The 20,666-nt window shown below is 47.8% G+C and overlaps 1 pseudogene; it reads left to right on the top strand.

Annotated features, from left to right (window-relative positions):
* The first annotated feature begins 18,202 nt into the window (after positions 1 to 18,202).
* On the top strand, positions 18,203 to 19,765 carry LOC139262122 (cyclin-I pseudogene; annotated as a pseudogene).
* Positions 19,766 to 20,666: the final 901 nt, after the last annotated feature.

Below are 20,666 nucleotides of genomic sequence, written 5' to 3'. Positions count from 1 at the left end.
TTAGCCAATGGGGAAGATGACGAAGGAGGGGATGACAATTGGTTGACTGAGCGGGACACCCCATCAGTCCCACCGAGTGGGGACACCACATGGCGAAGACCCTGAATTCCTGGGATTTGAAGAGTCAGGGGCTCCTAGCCCCAGTGGCCTACAGCAACGCACAGCGCAAGGGAAAGCTCGGAGACCAGCTCCCCGGAGGGTGAATCGACCCAGGAGTCCTGCTGAGAGATAGTCGGACGTGGACCTGGACTTAGAGGCTATGTCCAGGGAGTCCATGCAAATGCATCGCAATCTCATGGGTGCATTGGACAAAGTCCCGCCGAGCATGGATACACTTGCGCTGAGGTTGGGGGAGGCCACCTCAAGCATTGTGCGTACCTCTCAGCTGTCCACCGAGCCCATCCTTGCCTGATTACAGAGGGAGATGGACTCAATGAGTGACAGTGGAGTGCCAGAGGTAATGGCACATGCCATGGTTGATGTGGCAGCAGTTGTTGCATCACAGGCCCAAGCCACGCAAGGACCTTGTGAGCGATGCTGTCAGTGATTGCTGACATGAACTCTCAAAGTGCTGCGTTTCAGGCTCAGTGTGCTCTGAGTCAGTTGCAGAGTGATGCCATGCAAACACTGACTGCTACCATCCTCTCTGTGTTCCCCACAGTCCAACAGGGAAGTGACAGTGCCGAAGCAGGCCAGCAATGTGTGCTCACACATATTGCTCTGGATGCTGAGGCTCTGCCCGGGGCAGTGGCAGTGGGCCGCTGGAAATGGAAGGTGCTGTCCTTGCTCAAGATGACAGCATTCTGGCTCCCACCACCGCCTTTGCACCTGCTGCGGTCTACACCTGAGCCATCCGAGGTGCTGCCGCCGATACTGAGGTGCTGGAGTCTGCAGAGTTGATCCTGGGCATCCTGCTAGGCCATCTGTCTCCCCCACACACACAGCATCCCTAAAGCAGCCTTGATGCAGGTACTGAGACAACATTAAGGAGGAACACTAGGCGTGGGAGGGGGGTCAAGGTCAGAGGGAATCTGACTGAAGACTTTGGCCACCATGGACAGATGTCCTCATTGTGTAAATAATGTTTGTAAATATGTCATTGCATTCTTTGACGCAGCCTATAGTTGTAAGTGTGTGTGCCTAATATGCCACATGGATGCTGCTGGGGGATAACTACTGGAAGGGGCCTTTGGCCAGACTGTTTAAAATTATTGTGAGTGATGGGACGTTGTGTTTTTTGTTACTTGCTGGGGAGGGGTTTGGTTGTGTTGTTTCAGTTGACTATGTTGGTGTTGTTAATAAAATGTTAATTTGAACGTTTTGCATTGTCATCTTGTGTATGATTTTGGACGTACACGGAGATGTGCCATTATCGCAGTACATAGCGTGGTTAGTATTAGCTGTATCCCTCACCGATGTATTATGAGCCACTGATGTATGGCTCTTGCACTGCCAGCATTGCTATGCTGTCTCCACCATGGCTGCTGCCCCTCCTCCTCGTGTGGCTGGCCATTCGAGGCCTTGCCAGGCTCCTGTTCCTCGTCCTCCTCCTCCTGAGGTGGGGTTGCAATCCACACTGGCAATGCCTGGCCCCTCATTATGGCCAAGTTGTGCAGCATGCAGCATACCACAATGAAATGGGAGACCTGTTGAGGGAGATTTGAAGGCTGCCTCCTGAGTGGTTTAGGCATCGGAAACATTGCTTGAGCACCCCTACTGCCTGGTCGATGATGTTGCGAGTGGCCGTATGGCTGTCATCATAGCGATGCACTTCTTGTGTGGTGCGATTGCGGAGGGGGAGGCATAAGCCAGCTGTGTCGCTCCCATGGTGGCTGAAACAATTGTGGCACAGTGCTCTCGTGCAGGATGAACGCACCATGTGCGCTCCCTGGATAGCGGGCATTCATTGCGAGGATGGGCTGCGTGTGATTGCACACCAGCTGCACGTTCAGGGAGTGGTATCCCTTTCAGTTTCTGAATACCTCGACGTTCTTGAATGGTGCTAGCAAGGCCACATGTGTGCAGTCAATGGCTCCTTGAACTATCAGGATGCCCACAATCCTGCCAAACCTGCTCATTGGGAACGTTATGAAATCCATTCTGCGGGCATAGAAAGCCTTTGTGACGTGGCAAATGCAGCGATGTGTAGCGTATTGAGAGACGCTGCATATGTCCCCTGATGCAGCCTCAAAGGAGCTGGAGGCATCGAAGGCCAGCACCACAGTCACCTTCTCTGTGACGGGCAGCGCAGTCCTGGTGCCGATGTGAGGCTGCAGATCTGCCTATAGGAGATGGCATATCTCTGTCAGCACTTCCTTTTGGAAGCACAGTCTTCTCTCACACTGCTCCTCAGAGAACTGGAGGTATGAGCTTTGCTGCCTGTAAACCCATGGGGGTTACTGCCTCCTATCCATGGCTTGTCCTCATTCGTGGCCCGACATGGCCGACAGCACTTCTATATGGATGGCGCCTAACAAGAGCATGGAGCAGGTGATGCTGGTGAACTAGTAATGCCTCCATTAAATTATTTCACTCAAGTTGTAAGGACCCTGTTATGGCAGATAAACCTGCCGCTTTAAAGTCAGAGGTTCATGCAACATGCTTTGCGGAAACGTTGCACTCAATATGACCTCCGATTAATGCTCCTCCTCCCTCCCTTTAAATAGGCTGCAGATAGCGGCAACAGAAGATGGTACCGCCTGGTTTCTCGGATGTGATTGGGGGAGGACGTTAAATGAGGCAGTCGCACCTAATTTTGCGAGCAGGACGCTAGCGGGTCGTTGCACACTGGCGTCATGATTTGACTGAAAGTACACAGCGAGGCAGTAGCGTTTTGTACTGCCGCAAAACTGTCACCAAATTTCCGGGGCATTGCAAGCTACGTAGCCAGGCGGTAAACAATTCCAAGCACATTACCACCCCGGTTGTGTAACACCTCTGGGGTGCTAACAGAGGTGCTACACAACCGAATGTCCAGCCCGAGGTGTTTATTAGTCTAATGGAACTATTCTTTATCGAGTATTTTCTGTGATTCCTAATATTATTGCTTTGGCATTACATTTTCAATCTTAAAAGTTTCTGGACTGATATCCCAGATTTCCTTTTCCACCCTGACCTCTTTCTAATCTCTCCAAAGCCAACTACGTGAAGATTACTAAGTGCAGGTTTTGGAAATAACTAAATAAAAATAACGTGATTAAATTTCCTCTGCTGTTCTCCTGGACTCCTGCAGTAACTCTGGCTGGGTCCCACACTATGGCTGGAATCCTACGAGCCCTGCGAGTGCAAGTTTGGAGTCAAATTGGCAGTGGGATGGAAATCCGCTCTGAACCTGCGTCCTTGTGAATTTCCAAAGTGCCGGCTTTGGCTGTGGTTTGCAAACCCGGCATGAAGTGACGTGCAGGCAATTGTGATAGTTAAGAAGCTGCTTCAAGCTAATTAAGCAGCGTTTTACCAGGTCCAAAGGAATTTTCTAAGTTTTTTACGAGGTTCACGAGGAACAGGGAAACAGCAGAGACTTTGAACAAATATTTTGTATCGGTCTTCACGGTAGAAGACACTAATAATGGATAATCAAGAGCCTATCGGGAGGGGGGAACTAAAAACAATCACTATCACTAAAGAAGTTGTACTCAGCAAAATAATGGGACTAAAGGTGGACAAATCCCCTGGATCTGATGGCTTGCATCCTAGGGTCTTAAAAGAAGTGGCTGCAGAGATAGTGGGCTCAAGTTTCGGAACCCTGCTAGAAGGGCGCACATCGGAGAGGCCCGTCTAATTTGTAGAACGAAAATTGCGGCGAATACTTACCTCGCGATTCTCCGATATCTGTAGGCCCATTTCCAGCTTGGCGCGGAGCTGCTGGGGGCGGAACTACAGCCCTGCACCAAAAGCAGTGCCGGCCGCCGCGTGTGTGTGCAGTGGAGGCTGCGTGCGTGCGCAGTAGCTCCTGGCCCTCCCGGCGCATCCTGTCTCCGGGCGACGACCCTATCCCAGGCTGAGTGGCCTGACACCTCTTACCTCGTTGGCAGGCCCCACCTGAAGTCATCCATGGTGGCCCGTCTTCATCGGCGGCAGCGGGGCCCGCCCAGCATTTTGCTGGAGGCGGGCCCTGCCCGAAGTCCTCCGTGGCGGCCCGGCGGCGGCAGGGCCTGTTCAGCTTCCCCCCCCCCTTCTGTTCAGCACCCCCTCCTCCCTCCCGTTCAGCACCCCCGCTCCCTCCCATTAGCCCCCCCCTCCCATTCAGCACCCCCTTGTTCAGCCCTTCCCTCTCCTTCCCCCTCCTCTCCCCCCTACCCCCTCCTCTCTCCCTCCTTCCCCCTCCTCTCCCCCCTACCCCCTCCTCTCTCCCTCCTTCCCCCTCCTCTCTCCCTCCTTCCCCCTCCTCTCCCCCCCCTCCCCCCTCACCCCCTCCCTTCCCTCTCCTCACCCCCTCCCTCCCCTCTCCTCTCCCCCTCCTCTCCCCCTCCTCTCTCCCTCCCTCCCACCTCTCCTCCCTCCCTCCTCCTCCTCCTCTACCCCCTCCCCCCTTCTCTCCCCCTCCTCTCCCTCCCTCCCCCTCCCTCCCCTCCACCCTCCTTCCCCCTCCCCCCTCTCTCGCCACCTTCCCCCCTCTCCCCACTCTCTCGCCACCTTCCCCCCTCTCCCGTCACTCCTCGCTGTCAGAAACACAGAGAGACACTGACAGAGACAGAGAGAGAGAGAGACTGACAGAGACAGAGAGAGAGAGACACTGGGGGGCCCCATCCCAGCATGCTGTTGGAGGGCTCCCGGTGCTGCAGTGGGTGAGTAAAAATGTAATTTTTTATTTATTGATTGATTTTTAATTATTTTTTTAATTTTTAATTTTTAAATATGTTTTGATTGATTTTTTTGGTTGATTTATTGATTTATTTATCATTTATTATTGATGATGGCTCTTTATTTGTAAAAGTAAAGTGTTTAATGCTTGTAAACCCCCCTTCCGCCTTCCCCCCCATCTCTCGTTCTGACGCCAGATTTTCTAAGTGTAGGCAAGGTTTTTCTGAGCATACAAAAATCTACACTCACTCCATTCTAAGTTTTTTACTGCCTAAACTTGCAAAACAGGCGTAAGTGGCTGGACTTGCCCCCTTTTGAAAAAAAAAATCTGTTTTACAATGAAACTATTTTAACTCACTAGAACTGGAACAAACTAAATGCCGTGAATTGCAATTTCTAAGATGCTCCATTCTAAACTAGTTGCTTCAAAAAAATAGGAGCAACTCAGGCTGAAACTTGAGCCCAGTGGATGCATTGGTTATAATCAACCAAAATTCCCTGGATTCTGGGGAGGTCCTAGTGGATTGGAAAACCACAAATGTAACGCCCCTATTTAAAAATGGAGGCAGACAGAAAGCAGGAAACTATAGACCAATTAGCCTAACGTCTGTCATTGGTAAAATTAAGGAAGCAGTAGCAGGACATTTGGAAAAGCATAATTCAGTCAAGCAGAGCCAGCATGGTTTTATGAAGGGAAATCATGTTTGACAAATTTGCTGGAGTTTTTTGAGGATGTAACGATCAGGGTGGATTAGGGGGAACCAGTGGATGTCATGTATTTGGATTTCCAGAAGGCATTCGATAAGGTGCCACTAAAAGTTTACTGCACAAGATAAATGTTCACAGGGTTGGGGGCAATATATTAGCATGGATAGCAGATTGGCTAACTAACAGAAAACAGAGAGTCGGGATAAATAGGTCTTTTTCCGGTTAGCAAATGGTAACTAGTAGATCCATAGAGATCGGTGCTGGGGCCTCAACTATTTCCAATCTATATTAATAACTTAGATGAAGGGACCGAGTGTAATGTAGCCAAGTTTGATGATGATACAAAGATAGGTGGGAAAACAAATTGTGAGGAGGACATTAAACATCTGCAAAGGGATATAGATCGGCTAAATGAATGGCAAACATTTGGCAGATGGAGTATAATGTGGGAAAATGTGAGGTTATCCACTTTGACAGAAAAATAGAAAAGCTAATTACTATTTAAATGGAGAAAAATTGCAAAGTGCTGCAGTATAGAGGGACCTGCGGGTACATGTGCATGAAACACAAAAAGTTAGTATGCAGGTACAGCAAGTAATCAGGAAGGCAAATGTAATGTTGGCCTTTATTGCAAGGGGGATGGAATATAAAAGCAGAGAAGTCCTGCTACAACTGTACAGGGTATTGCTGAGGCCACACCTAGAGTACTGAGTTCAGTTTTGGTCTCCGTATTTATGGAAGGATATCCTTGCATTGGAGGCAGTTCAGAGAAGGTTCACTAGGTTGATTCCGGAGATGAGGGGGTTGAATTATGAAGATAGGTTGAGTAGGTTGTGCCTGTACTCATTGGAGTTCAGAAGGATAAGAGGTGATCTTATTGAAACATATAAGATAATGAGGGGCCTCGACAAGGTGGATGCAGAGAGGATATTTCCACTCATAACGGAAACTAAAACTAGGGGACATATTCTTAGAATAAGGGGCCGCCCATTTAAAACTGAGATGAGGTTGAATTTCTTCTCTCAGAGGGTTGTAAATCTATGGAATTCTCTGCCCCAGAGAGGTGTGGAGGTTGGGTCATTGAATATATTTAAGGCGGAGAAAGTCAGATTTTTGAGCGATATGGGAAGCGGGCAGGGAAGTGGAGCTGGGTTCATGATCAGATCAGCCATGATCTTATTAAATGGCAGAGCAGGCTCGAGGGGCCGAATGGCCTACTCCTGCTCCTATTTCTTATGTTCTTATGTTCACAAATCGGGTATCATGCCAGGTAAGTGTGGTGGATTCTCAACAACTTTGAATTGGTTAGATTAGTTGACAGCTACAGAAGCTATCATTTCACAGCTGTTCAATTTCCAATCAAAGAAGCTGGAGCCTTCTGGATTTGGAATACACTTTTCAGCTTTATGCAGGTTTGAAGTGTTTGCAGTGAACTCTCTAGCCAGCGTTACCTCCTTGGAGCAACCTTTCTCACCATTGACAGGTCGCTTCTGTCATCTCAACTTCAGCTGCCATCTATTCCATCAGCATCGCTGCCCTTGAAAAAACTCACCTTAGTCCTCAGAATCCCACCACGATCAGCCCCAACACCAACATCACTAGGCAAAGAAGCATCACCAACAACACCAACCTTTTCCACAATCACCTGATGCTGCACAGGGCACAAGGCATCAGCACCCGACCACATTCCTGCCCGGGATGCCAGGGATGGCCTCATCATGGCCACATTGTTATTTCTCACCATTCACTGCAACTGACTAAATCACTTCCAAAGGTGCACACAGATCTTTCCAAGAAGCCAAGTGTTGAAAATATAGACTTCAATATTTGACAACACATTAGTAGAAACTTTACATCATAGTTCATGGGAGAGCCTGGGTGCAGCCGTGCACCTTTGTGTTTGTCAGTGTTTGCAGCACCTCAATGCTGTAGAACGCCGAGAGCACCACTGTCAAAATGTATGTGGGCATGGTCCCTTTAAGGAAACTGGCTGATGACGCGTCATCAGATGACGTCATCAGACCCACTTCCTTTTGTGCTCTCCCATTCACTCTGCAAACTCTGACAGACGCAGCATTGAAGGGCACAATTCTGGCATATTTGCCAGGATCATTGTCCGTGGATTTCCGCCTCCAGTATATTTTGCAGGCATCCTGCCATTTTTTTGTTGAGAGGAAATTTAAAATAAATATTTTGACATTCCCACATGGAATAAGATAAAGGGAATCGCATGTTTTATATAATGCCATGCATTCTCCATTTCCTAATTATATTTCGAACTTAAACTAACACTTAAATGAGATTTTAGCAGCATTCGACAGCTGCTGTGCTGTGTTGGATAAAGAGTGTTAGATTTTAAATTGTAATCATAAGTATAAAGGTAGTTAATTCCAACAAATAAACAGTAAAAATAAATCATAGTTCACTCGTTTCGGTTAAAGAAAGTGATGTCAAATATTTCCTTTAAAAAACTTGCTCTCTTAACAGAAAATATCAGAATACCTGCAAAAATGATTTTTATTTGTTAGTTTCCAATTTAGTAATCTTCATGTAGTTTTAATTTGGAAAGGTTGGTAAGAAGTCATGGTGGAAAAAATGATGCCAGCCTAGGACCTCAAGCATGAAAATGGCTGGGGTTTTGCGTTAAGAATGATGGTGAGGCTAACCGTGCTCTATTTTATTATGAAGTAAATTGGACTGAAACTTTTGGAGTCTGCACGTGTGCAGTTAACTGCGGAAATCTGAAAATAGCTGTCCAAGTTACCCTGCGCTTCCACAAGCTTCGTTATATCGGTACCTCACCAAGGGACTCGGCTTTAAAATCCAAGTCAAGGCGTAAAGATGTTGTATTTACCCACTCATCATCATAGGCAGTCCCTCGGAGTCGAGGATGACTTGCTTCCACTCTGAAAGTGAGTTCTCAGGTGACTGAGGAGTCCAATGCGGGATCCACAGTCTTTGTCACAGGTGGGGCAGACAGTGGTTGAAGGGAAGGGTGGGTGGGGAGCCTGGGTTAACTCATGCTCTTTCCGCTGTCTACGCTTGGTTTCTGCTTGTTCTTGGCGATGGGAATCGAGATGCTCAGCGGCCTCCCAGATGCTCTTCCTCCACTTTGGGCAGTCGTGAGCCAGGGATTCCCATGTGCCGGTGGGGATGTTGCTCGTTATCAAGGAGGCTTTAAGGATGTCCTTGAAACGTTTCCTCTGCCCACCTGGGGCTCGCTTGCCGTGTCGAAGCTCCGCATAGAGCACTTGCTTTGGGAGTCTCGTGTCAGATGATGTGACCCGCCTAACAGAGCTGATCGAGCGTGGTCAATGCTTCGATGCTGGGGATGTTGGCCTGGGCGAGAATACTGACATTGGTGCGTCGATTCTGCCAAAGGATTTGCAGGATCTTGCGGAGGCAATACTGTTTATACTTCTCTAGCCTTTTGCGGTGTCTGCTGTATAAAGCCCACTTCTCTGAGCCATATAGGAGGGCGGGTATCACTACTGCCCTGTAGACCATAAGCTTGATGCCGGATTTGAGGTCCTGGTCTTCAAACACTCTCTTCCTCAGGTGACCGAAGGCTGTGCTGGCACACTAAAGGTGGTGTTGGACCTCATCGTCAATGTCTGCTGTTGCTGACAGTAGGTTCCCGAGGTATGGAAAATAGTCCATGTTGTCCAAGGCCTCGTCGGGATTTGATAATCAGGGGGCAGTGCAGTGTGGCGGGGTCAGGTTGGTAGAGGCCCATTGTCTTAAGGATGTTTAGTGTAAGACCCATGCTCTCGTACACCTCGGTGAAGGTGTTGACGATGGCTTGATATGCGCAGACGCAAGCGTCGTCTGCGTACTGTAGTTCAATGACAGAGGATGGGACGATCTTGGATCTGGCCTGGAGGCGGCGGAGGTTGAACAGATTCCCATCTTCCTCGCTGCAATGCTTCATCTCACCCTTAGCATGTTCCCCGCTGGTATGGAACTAAATTGTAGAACAGATTCCCATCTGTTCTATAATTTAGCTCCACACCAGTGGGGAGCTTGCGAAGGGTGAAATGAAGCATTGCAGCAAGGAAGATTGAAAAGAGTGTTAGTGTGATGATGCAACCTTGCTTGACCCACTAGCTACCCACTAAACATGCCAGAAAAAATTAGGGCTGTTGCATTCAGTTGTAACTGAATTTTTAACAGTGAGATAAGTCTTAATTACTGCCAAATGACCTCTGGCCCTGAAAATTTAAAAGTCTCATTCCTTCAGAATGTAATTATTTTTGGAGATTAAATATTTTTTAAACTTTTTCTTTTTGTCTCTTTTATCTCTCTCTTCATCCCATCTTTCTTTCCCTCTCTTCATTTCGCTTTCTGTACATGATTTTACAATGAATTAAACATTCTAATTTATACTTCCTGGTTTCGACTCTGTGGCTTGTATTTTTGACCGGAGGTGTGTTCCATGCGGGTCTGTTTTGAAGACTGGGCTTCCTGAATGTCCTACAGTTTTTAATTGCCGAGCTCCTTTATATTTTTTTCTGTCGGTTTCCCATCCACAGGCAGCCTGATTGACAGGTAGAGGCCTGTCAGGCGGGAAGCCTGCAGCACAAAGCTGTAGCTGAGGAGAACAATTAGGTCTAGTGGTGGGGTTCCGATCGTGGGGGTGTCCTGCTTGCTGCGGGGGGGTCCCGATTGTGGGGGGTGACCCTGATCTCGGGGGGTGGGGGAGCAACAGATGGTGCTTGGGGGCTATCCGATGCTGGTTGGGGGCTGTCCGATGGTGATTGGGGTGTCCAATGGTGGTCGAGGAAAGCTGATGGTGGTTGGGGAGGGGGCGTTGGTGCGGACGGGGGGTTCCACTTTCAGGGGAAGCAGACAGATCACGGAGGGGAGGGGGACGGTTATTGCTTTGCTTGTTGAACCTGGTGAAAATACTCCTTGGTCCAGAAGCAGTGCTGTAAAGGCACTTACTTTATGGATTCAGTTCTTCTCGTTTCCTTTCAACTGCTGGATTTCCCAAGGCTTGGAAAATGTGGCCGACTTGAGTTAAAAATAGAATGACTGTTAAAATGAAAGCAGCCAGCCTTATTATAATATTTAAATAATCAACCCATCTCCGGTGAGCGGATTGGTAGCCTTCCCCTCATCCTGCCTCCGTAAAAACAGAAGTTTGCAGGTTCAATCTTAATTTCCCAAAAATGAGGGTTGGGTTCCGATTTCTTGAATTTTAACCTCCCATCCAAACCAAACCCACCTTTTTGGGGAATTAAGATTCTGCCCTGCATGTCTCAGTGAGGATTCTTCAATCTGATTGGTTGAAGAGCCATGCTGTTGCCTTGCCCTGCTCACGCTGGAAATGATCTCTAGGAAGCAAGTTGTTGCTCAACAGCCCGTGAAAAATCCCTGCGCAGCTGAAAGCGCAATGAACGGTGAGCGCCATTCCTTCGCTGCTAACCTCAAAATCCAGGCCATGAAGTGCCCATTTTAATCATAATCTCAGTTAGTGGCATTAAGTTAAATGGGAGCAGCATTCTGAACTCTGCCTGATTACAAAACCATCAGTTTGGAGTTTTAAGTGGCTGTGGGCTGGATTTTCCTCACCTCTGCAGGTCCGGGGCAGACAATTGTCGGTGGCAGGTTGAGGCCTCACTGATGGCTCCATCCTACTCTGGAATATGATTTTCCATTGCCATTAAACCCACCCAGTGTGTTTCCCGGGCCTATTATAGGAAGCGGGTCTGGTGACATCATTCATAATGCATAATCCTTAAAGGGACCATGGCCACATTACTTTTGACATTTGTGCTGTCAGCGCTCTACAGCATTGAAATGCTGCAAACACTGACAATCACTACACAGGGATGTAGGGCTGCACCAAGGTTCTTCCATGAATCCCTCCATATGCAGGGAGGTCCTCTTCCCGTTTCATGGATGGAAGAGACCTCACCAGGAGAGCAACGCAGCCTGATTGCACATTATACAGGAGGGCACAATCATGGACGTCTTCAGGAGGACCTGAGTGCAGTGATGCAAACCTTTCAATTATCTCATTAAATCACAAAACATTAGCACAAAGCCACACTCACCTTTATCCTGCTTTGCCTCTCATCACATCCCCATCTCTTTGGCTTCCCTACCATATTCCTGCACATCCTTACTCACACCAACTTACCTTACACATCCACCCATCCCTCTCTCTCTATCTACATTATCACATCCCCATCTCACTAGCCACCCCTCACACTCACTCTCATCCTAGTGCCATCATACCATCTAACAACATACAAGGGTAGCCACTTGGTTGTTTTATCCAATGTTTATGTAAAGTTTCTGTTAATGCTGTCAAACATTGAAACCTTTATTTTCAACAGTTTCCATTCTTCGACAGATTCATGTGCACCTTTGGAAGTGGCTTAGTGAGTTGCAGTGAATGGTGATATATAATGGTATCCCCCGCAATGGTGGTGAGTGCGAAAGGAAAGGTTTGTACATTGTAGGGATGCTTTATGGTGCTGGTGTGGTGTGATGCCAACCTGGCCCATCTTGTGGCAGCCAATGTGTGCAGTAAATCTGGCCATGGTGAGGCCATCCCTGGCCTCTCAGGCAGCAATGTGGTCGGGTGCTGATGCCCTGTGTCCTGTGCAGCATCGGGTGATTGCGAAGAAGGTTGGTGTTGTTATTGGTGCTGCTGGTGTGCCTGGTGCTGCTGATGTTGGGGCTATTCATGGTGGGATTCTGAGGACCAAAGTGAGACAGTATAAAGAGCACCCATGTTGAAGGAATAAATGGCAGATGAAGAAGAGATGACAGAAGCATTCTGTCAATGGTAAAAGAGTTCTTCCAATGAGGTGAGAGTGGATGGAGAGTGGAAAGTGAAAAGCCTGCAGAATCAGTGCTGGAAATGGACTTGAGGCTGAGGAAAGTGAGAATTTGTCAGGTGGTTGCTCATTCTGTACATTTGAAGCTGTCAAATAATCAGCTGTAGCAATAGCCATTCAACGCCCGCCTCAGGTTTACAGATGAGGTCCCCAAGCAGCGTGGACCACGTGGACAAGCAGTGAATGTTTAAAGGAAAGGTTAAAAGCATTATTAAGGGTATGTCAACAACCCAATAATTGGTTTAATCAGGTCGTCCGCCTCTGTGGGTCGGGTCGGATCGGAGATCACATACGCGCCATTGGGAATGGTGTGTTGCAGTGGTTTGACAGCGGCGTCCCAACCCGCTGTCAAAAAAAAATCATATTTCCCACCCAACCCATCACCAATCCCGCTTGCTGACCCCCCCACCCCCCTCCACCCCGGAAAATTCTGGCCTATAACTCTGGATGTCATTTGGGCATCTGGATGCATTTCACCAGTTAGGGCTTTCATAAAGAAAGAGGATGACATATTGCATCCTAATGTAGTAAATAAAAGTGAAAAGGAGCAGCAAGCTACATTGTTGTGACATTAAAACAAGATACTCGTGTTGGAATTCAACAAATGCCTGAGTGCTAATAAATTTTCATATTACACCTGTTTGAGGTTCCTGCAACTCAAAGGGGCATTAATGGACTATGTCGGAAAAAATTCAACCCCTTTTTGTCTGTTCTGTGGGCAAGAAATTGAAGTTGGAGGGATGAATGTTGGCTTGCGATCACTCGCGCCCAGCTCCAGCTGCCAAATTGCATGCCAGTGACTTCCAAGTGTGCAGGGCGCCCGCCTGAAAGAGGCCCTGGATCTATAAATTGGAGCCCTAATGACAGTTTTAGGGCGCCAATGTAAAACTGGTCATCAACATTTCTGGATCTTCAAGGGACCGCTGGAAGCCACCCACAAAAAGCTAAGGACACTTTTTCAATGGTTTTATTTCTGTGGAGCCAGGAGGAGCACCTGATGACTGCTGCCAGCCTGGCCTCCCTCTTCCTCCATGTAGCCTCCTTCTCTCTCAAAGACCTTCTAATGGGCTGGCTCAGCTTCAGAGCCAGCTGAAATCCTTAAGGCCCCGACTGGTGAAATGCATCCAGATGCCCAAATGGCATCCACAGCTCTGCAGTTTCACGTGGATGAGGCTCAAGGCACAATTTCAATTGGGTCTCGGGCCAATGCCTTTGGGCGTGTGGTACGATTGCGCTGCCCATTCCGCACCGCAAACTGGCACTACTCGAATTTCCGTGAAGGTAAAAATCCTTTGAATTGTTATAATACAAGCAATAAATCCACAAATTTCACCTTGTTGAAAATCATGGCAAATATTCAACATAATAGGAGAAAACACAACACTTAGAGGAGGATATTGGAGGTGCACTAATCAGCTTTAAATATCTTCATAGCATCAGTGAAATGATTATATAGGAGGCCATTTGGTCATTTGTTTGTGTGATTTTAGTTTGACCAAAGCATATTTAGTCTCAAGCTGTGTGCAGATAAGATTAAATTGGAAATCCTTCAAAATTCTATTGTATTATGCATCAAATAGTTAAATTGGGCCATGACTTCGAGGTTGTTACAGTGGCTCAGCAGAGGGTATCTTCCATATATTACGGCTTTATTCCAAAATCTCTATACATCCCCAACACAGCTAGCTTCCACCTTCGCTCAACATTGATTCTAAAATATGTTTATTAGGATTACTGTAGGAAGTTAAAGCTCCACAATACTCACACAGAATGAGTCTTTCAGCATTATTCGTGCAGAAGTGGTTCATTATCCTGGCATGTTGGTCAAGGAAGCCACCTGTTTACTCCCACTAGGTGAATGCAATCTCAAGAATAGGGATCTGGACAGACTGGCGCATTATAATTTGGGCAAAGTAGCACTCTGCCATCAAATTTAGGAAGGATTGAGGAAGATGCTTGCAGTACAGAGCTTGGGAATAGAAATTCTCAGCTGGTTAAGGATATTTTAATTCAGGACCGGATTTCCCTTCTGGGAGTAGAGAAAGTAGGAACTCTGTGAAGACAGGGTCCATCCTGGGGCAGAGCAGCGCACTTTTAATTCTATATTCCTTTTGTGTTAAATTTTCTCTTTTATAGATAGCATGTAAAGGAGAATGGAGAGGTGTAGTCAGGTTATACTGAGACATTTGAATCACATTTGGTGATGCTAATTTATACATATTTATACTGTTGACTGTTTTCTTAAAGTTTGTGGTTTAATTTGAAATAAAAACTAAACTAAAATTGACATTAAATTATAAATTACATTTTGATTTTCAATTGCAACTTTTGTAATCCCTTTGAAGTTCAGTAGACTTAGTGAAATGTCTCTTGCTCTTTAAATCTGTTATATTAATCAGTGTAGGTATGGATTTTTAAATTAAACCATATTTTGCCACCATTTTAGGTGCAGTAATTCTGACTTTTCCCCCATCCAATCTGTTATGTAATGATGTGTGTATCGTCCCAGTACCTTAAATGTAATGTAAGCACTATGCCACACCATAGAGGGCGCTGTGGTGGGAAACCTGGTAGTACCTGCAACAGGCGCTATATAAGGCTGACCACCACACCTGAGAGGCACTCTGGAGCTGAACAATAAAGGACGAAGGTCACAGCAGTTAGATTAACACCACACCGTGTGGAGTCAGTGATTTGTGTGCTACATACACCACATTGGCGACTAGGAAGCGGACAAACTCCACGCAACCATGGCTACTCTGGGCTCGCTAAAGGATTTTACAGTGGGCAATGATTGGGAGGCCTTAACGGAAAGGCTCGAGTACTACTTCACAGCAAACGACCTGACGGAGGACACAGACGCAATGAGAAAGAAGCGTAAGGCGATATTGCTTTCCAGTTGTGGCGATGAGGTTTACTGTTTCATCAGGGATTTGCTGGCACCCGGGAGCGCCAGGGACAAGTCATACGAGGAGCTGACTGAACTTAGTCGTGACCAGTTGAAACTGAAGGAGAGCATCCTCACGGCCAGATACAAATTTTACCATCACTGCAGACCTGAGGGCCAGGATGTCACCAAATATGCTGCGGACCTCAGGAGACTCGCGGCGCCATGTGATTTTGGTGCACACCTTGACGAGGCTTTATGGGACGTTTTTGTTATGGGGATTGGCCACGAGAGCCTCCTTCACAAGCTGTTAGCCACGGAACCCACAGTCATTCTGACAAAGGCCATCGCCATCAGCCAGGCACATATGACCTCGACTTGCAGCACCAAGCAAATAATCCACACAGTCTTGAACCCGGCAGGCACTGTCCGCAGGATAGCGCCCACCACGGACAAAACTGCAGAATGCGGCTCTGCCCGGGGCAGAGAGCACGGACCTCGGGGTCCTGGAACTCAGAGTCCGCTGAGGGGGGCCAATCAAGCAGCACCTTGCTGGCGTTGTGGAGGAAGTCATGGGGCTCACCGGTGTAGGTTTGCCGAGTACACGTGTAATACCTGCCACGTTAAAGGCCATCTTCAGCGTATGTGTGAAAGAAATCAGACTCACCATGTGGCTGAGGAGATGGGGGATGATCTACTGTTCAGCGAGGAGCAGGTTGAAGATGAGGTGTTTGGACTGCACACGTGTACTGACGATTCACCCCCAGTGATAAGGGAAGTAAAAATCAACGGAGTCCCAGTGAGTATGGAAGTGGACACGGGCTCGGGTCCGTCGTTGATGAGTCGGAGAACTTTTGATAAACTGTGGATTAACCCAGCTGCACGACCCAAGCTGGTCCTGGTCACGGTGAAGCTGCGTACCTACACCAGGGAACTGATACCTGTTCTTGGCAGGGCGATGGTGTAGGTATCCCACGGGGACGAGACGCACACTTTACATTTGTGGGTCGTTGCAGGCGATGGGCCGACACTCCTCGGCCGGAGGTGGATGGGGACAGTCCGTGGGAGCTGGGAAGACTTCATCGCCCCACAGGCTGCTGCTCCCCGGGGTGCTGCTGTGCCCCGGGTCCCCAGAGAGCAACGTTGACCGAGCTGGAGCTGCAGCCTCAATCCACCCACAGGCAAGCCCCAGGCCCGGACCTCAAGCCACAGAGATCCTGCAGCCTCAGCCCCCATCGGGAAGCAGCCCTGCAGAGAGGGGCCTAGTGGGGGGGGGGGGGTGAGCCGGCGGGGTGCGAGGGATCCAGGATGGCTGGCGGTTCAGAAGAGCCCCGCCGAGGAGCTGTTAGCGTTGAGCGACGGCAGTAGCTGGAGGTCGGCGGCCACGGAGGCCGCATGGGAGGCCGCTACGAAGACTGCGGGGGAGGCGGCAAGTGCGGCCGCTGGAGAGGCCACGACGGCCGCAGGAGAGGCGGCAAGTCAGGTGGCAGCGGAGGCTGCGACGGCGGAGGGCATCCGGAGCGGCGGAGAAGAAGATGGCGGCGGCATCGTGCTCAGAGCAGCAGAGCATCAAAGATGGCGGCGCCCAAAGAGAAGCCTCGTGGAATCCTCCTGCATCAAAGATGGCGCCTTAAAAAGGAAATGCACCCGGGAGTCTTAAAAGGACCTTACCAAGAGGTGGTCCCCACAAAGGACTTCTGTAAGGCAGAGCGAGTCCAAAATGAGCTATGTTAATGTGAGATGGCGAATTTATAATAAGAATTAATTTTTTAATGCTGAATGGCCACTGTATTTGTGTAAAATAATGGATGAAGTACAATTAATGATAACGGCTAACAAGGAAATCAAGGATCCGTTATCAGTCAATAACTAGTTAATGTACCAGATAATATGTACCATACTAACACACTGTCTATGCCTACCTGCCTTCCGTTGGACAAATGTGATGTTATGTAATGATGTGTGTATCGTCCCAGTACTGTGAATGTTTAAAATGTATAGAGACATTGAAGTTGAGAACGTGGGAATTGTATAGGGACAGTATAAGCTAACAAAGAATTCATGGAGGAATAGCCATGACATCTCGGACTCGAGACTGCGAAATGTTACAACACTAACACATATTGAAACAAAACCCACAGCTTGCAGAAAAACCTCAAGGTCTTATTAAATCATGTTATTAACCTGAAACATTAACAGAAGGTCTTTGTTTAAAATCAGACCATACTTAGGTCGGCTTATGAGTGGACAAAGGGAAAGAGGGACCAAAAGAGATAGGTTGAACTAGGATGTCACTCTAGCCCTATCTTGTTATCTTTTGCCGAGAATGTATAACTGTTGTCGTTTTACGATGTAACTTCACTTATCCGTAGGGAGTGTGTACGCTCGACCGAGAATGTATATCCTCTGTCTGATAAGTCTTGCCGGCCGGTAAAATAAAGACTGCTTTGTTCAAAGCACAAGAAGTATTCGACTCAGTAATTTTACTGAACCAGATTGAGAGAAAAGAATCTACATTTACATTTGGTGTCAGAAGTGGGATCTCAACGGACGACTGCCGAAAACTTGCGAATTAAGAGCCAGACTAGCCTTGGACGAGACGAGGGGAAAGTGGCCACTGGAGTGAGTATGATTTCAATACTGCTCCAGTTTCCCCCGGTTTCAAAAGTCTGAGGAAAGTTTAGCCACTCGCTGGTTCTCAGGTAGTGTCTGAATGAGATCCAGGACAATCTGGTGAATACCTTTCAAACTTAGAATAGGGATAGAGATAGGGAAATTGCGCGATGACGCAAACCAAGCGGCGACTTGGAAAGATAGGTTATAGTTAGAGCTAGATAGGGATAGATGATCAATCATGGATCCAAAAATTAATAGGAAAGAAAAGAGACTCCTGTGAATGTCTGTTTAAATGAGAAATGCTTCTGTGATTTTTACTGCAAAAGAAAAGCCGGGTCGCGGCCTCCCGGGAAGCGGCTCCTGAGGTGAGCGAGCTGCAGCCTGAGAGCCCAGCCCAGGACCACCGTCCGCTCCCATACCCCCTCCCCACACACCACACCCGCTCCGCCAACATGGAGCACTGAAGGGAGCGGCAGTCAGCGCGTTCATGGACCGGATGTTCGAGTGCGACTGTCATCATCGCAGCTTCGCGGGGGAGGTAGCTGTATCCATTTGGGAGGTTGGCATATCCAAGAGGTGTCATGAAGTTTTCAGGACCCTTGGAAAGCCAGAGGCTGGCCGTCCTTTTGGAGAAAGCAGTCTCTAGGGAAGCACAGATGTGGAAGGTATACGTGCCAAAATATCTAACCAATCAGGATACAGATGTTTCTCCAGCACAGCGGGATGAGGTGATTCAATGGCTGGCTGAACTAAAGAGCAAATTTCATTTTTATCCAGAAACCCTTTCTCTTGCCATCACTATTTTGGACAGGTTTTTAGCTCTGGTAAAGGCCCGCCCAAACTATCTGTGGTGTATAGCCATCAGTTGTTTCTTCCTGGCAGCTAAAACCAATGAAGAAGATGAGATCATTCCATCTCTAAGGGACATGGTAAAGAACAGCAATTGTGGTTGTTCATCTGCAGATATTCTGAGAATGGAGAGGATTATACTGGATAAACTGAACTGGGATCTGCATACAGCAACACCTTTGGATTTCCTTCACATTTTTCATGCGATGATGATGTCCAGCCGTCCCCAGTTACTCAGCAATCTGCCTAAGATGAACCCATCCCAACATATTGCACTCCTTATCAGGCAGTTACAGCAGTGTGTGGCCTGTCACCAGCTTCTGCAGTTCAAGGGCTCTACACTTGCACTGGCCATCATCAGTCTCAAGCTGGAAACATCAATTCCTGATTGGCTAGCTCTCACTATTGATCTGCTGAAAAAGGCACAGATCGATAGCCTGCAGCTAATTCGCTGTCGAGAGCTTATGGCAGGACACCTATCCACATTTCAAGCTTCCCTACCCCCCAATGCGGTGTACATCTACAACCCCTGCAAGCAAACCATGGTCCCATGTGGTAGGGGAGTGCATAGGTTTTATTCCTCCCCTACCACAGAGCCAGAGTTTGTTGTCAAGGACGCCACCAAGAGAACTGGCAGTACAGCAGCACCCTACCGACGCCTGCATGCTTCCTATAGCTGCAAGCAGGCCTCGGCAAAACGTAAAGTAGAAGAGATGGAGGTGGATGACTTCTATGATGGCATAAAGCGTTTGTACAATGAGGACAGCAGTCAAGAAATTGTGGGGATAGATACTGTAACATCTAGCTGTGGTACAAACCTACAAATTAAAGAGGGTAGTATCTCCCCATGTCCTCCGCTTCAGCCTGTTACAGTCATCTAACTAAGAAAAGTGGCTAAAGTTTAAGACTGGAGCTACTATTACAGGGAAGAAGATATTGTTGAAGGGCATACCTTACCAGGCTGAAATGAAGTGAGCCAAACATTTTCATGCTGCTAATTTTAGTCTAACCATTTATTCAAGCCTCATAAAAAGTATAAAAAAGAATGTATTTAAAAAAAAATTAAAAGATGCATCACTTCTGTCAAGTTGGCAAATAAAATGCTATTAAATTAGGACTTTCATTGACAGAGGGAACACATGTTAAAACTGTAGACGTCTTAACAAAGAAAAGAATGTGCGCACGAGAAACTTACTAAGAGATCCTCTGGGACCTCTGAGAAAGGTATTGACCGACTACGTAGTAAAATGGCTGGCTTTGTGTTAACTGAGGCTGATGATGAAATTGATGAGTGGTCACTGACTCAGCGCCCAACGGCGCCTCCCGCACCCCCTGGCCCCTTGCTCCAGTCCTCTTCCCAACACCCTCCACCTTACACTCCGGCAAGAGGAGTTAAAAATAACCCCATACCACCAAAGCAACAAACCCAAACTGACTCCTCATCCTCTGATAGCGATTCGGATCCCCAGTTCACAAGCAATATAGCCGAAAGGACCAGATCTCACACTCGAAAGGGCAGAACTATATCTCGACATCACAGACAGTCCCGTAAATCTTCTAGTCAATCAATAGTCCAAGTTGTGAAAGATATAGCAAACACCCCCGCCGATCGAGACGCAGAACTGTCAAGCAGTCAGACAGCTCCGAAACATCCTCCGACCTAGAAATGATTTCCAAGATCCCAAAGTCCCGACACCAATTCCCTGTCAGACCAATGCCAAACCCTGATGCACAAAAAGCTGCAGACCACCCCACTATAGATGTCGATGTGATCTTCGAACAACTATTTGATTGCTCACGCTATCCGGACAAATGGAAAGGGCAGTTAGATATTATTGGCAGGAAAAGAAAGGGGAGGGGGGAGGTGCGCCCCCAACCCGGGTCAAGACTGAATACGTGACTAGAAAGGAAGAGCCATCTCGGGAGGAAGGATCAATAGAACCGCAGTGTTGCAT

The sequence above is a fragment of the Pristiophorus japonicus genome, chromosome 4 (genome assembly GCF_044704955.1).
Source record: "Pristiophorus japonicus isolate sPriJap1 chromosome 4, sPriJap1.hap1, whole genome shotgun sequence".
Lineage (NCBI taxonomy): Eukaryota > Metazoa > Chordata > Chondrichthyes > Pristiophoridae > Pristiophorus > Pristiophorus japonicus.
The sequence above is the reverse complement of the archived record's forward strand: the minus strand, read 5'-3'. Positions and strand labels throughout refer to the sequence as shown.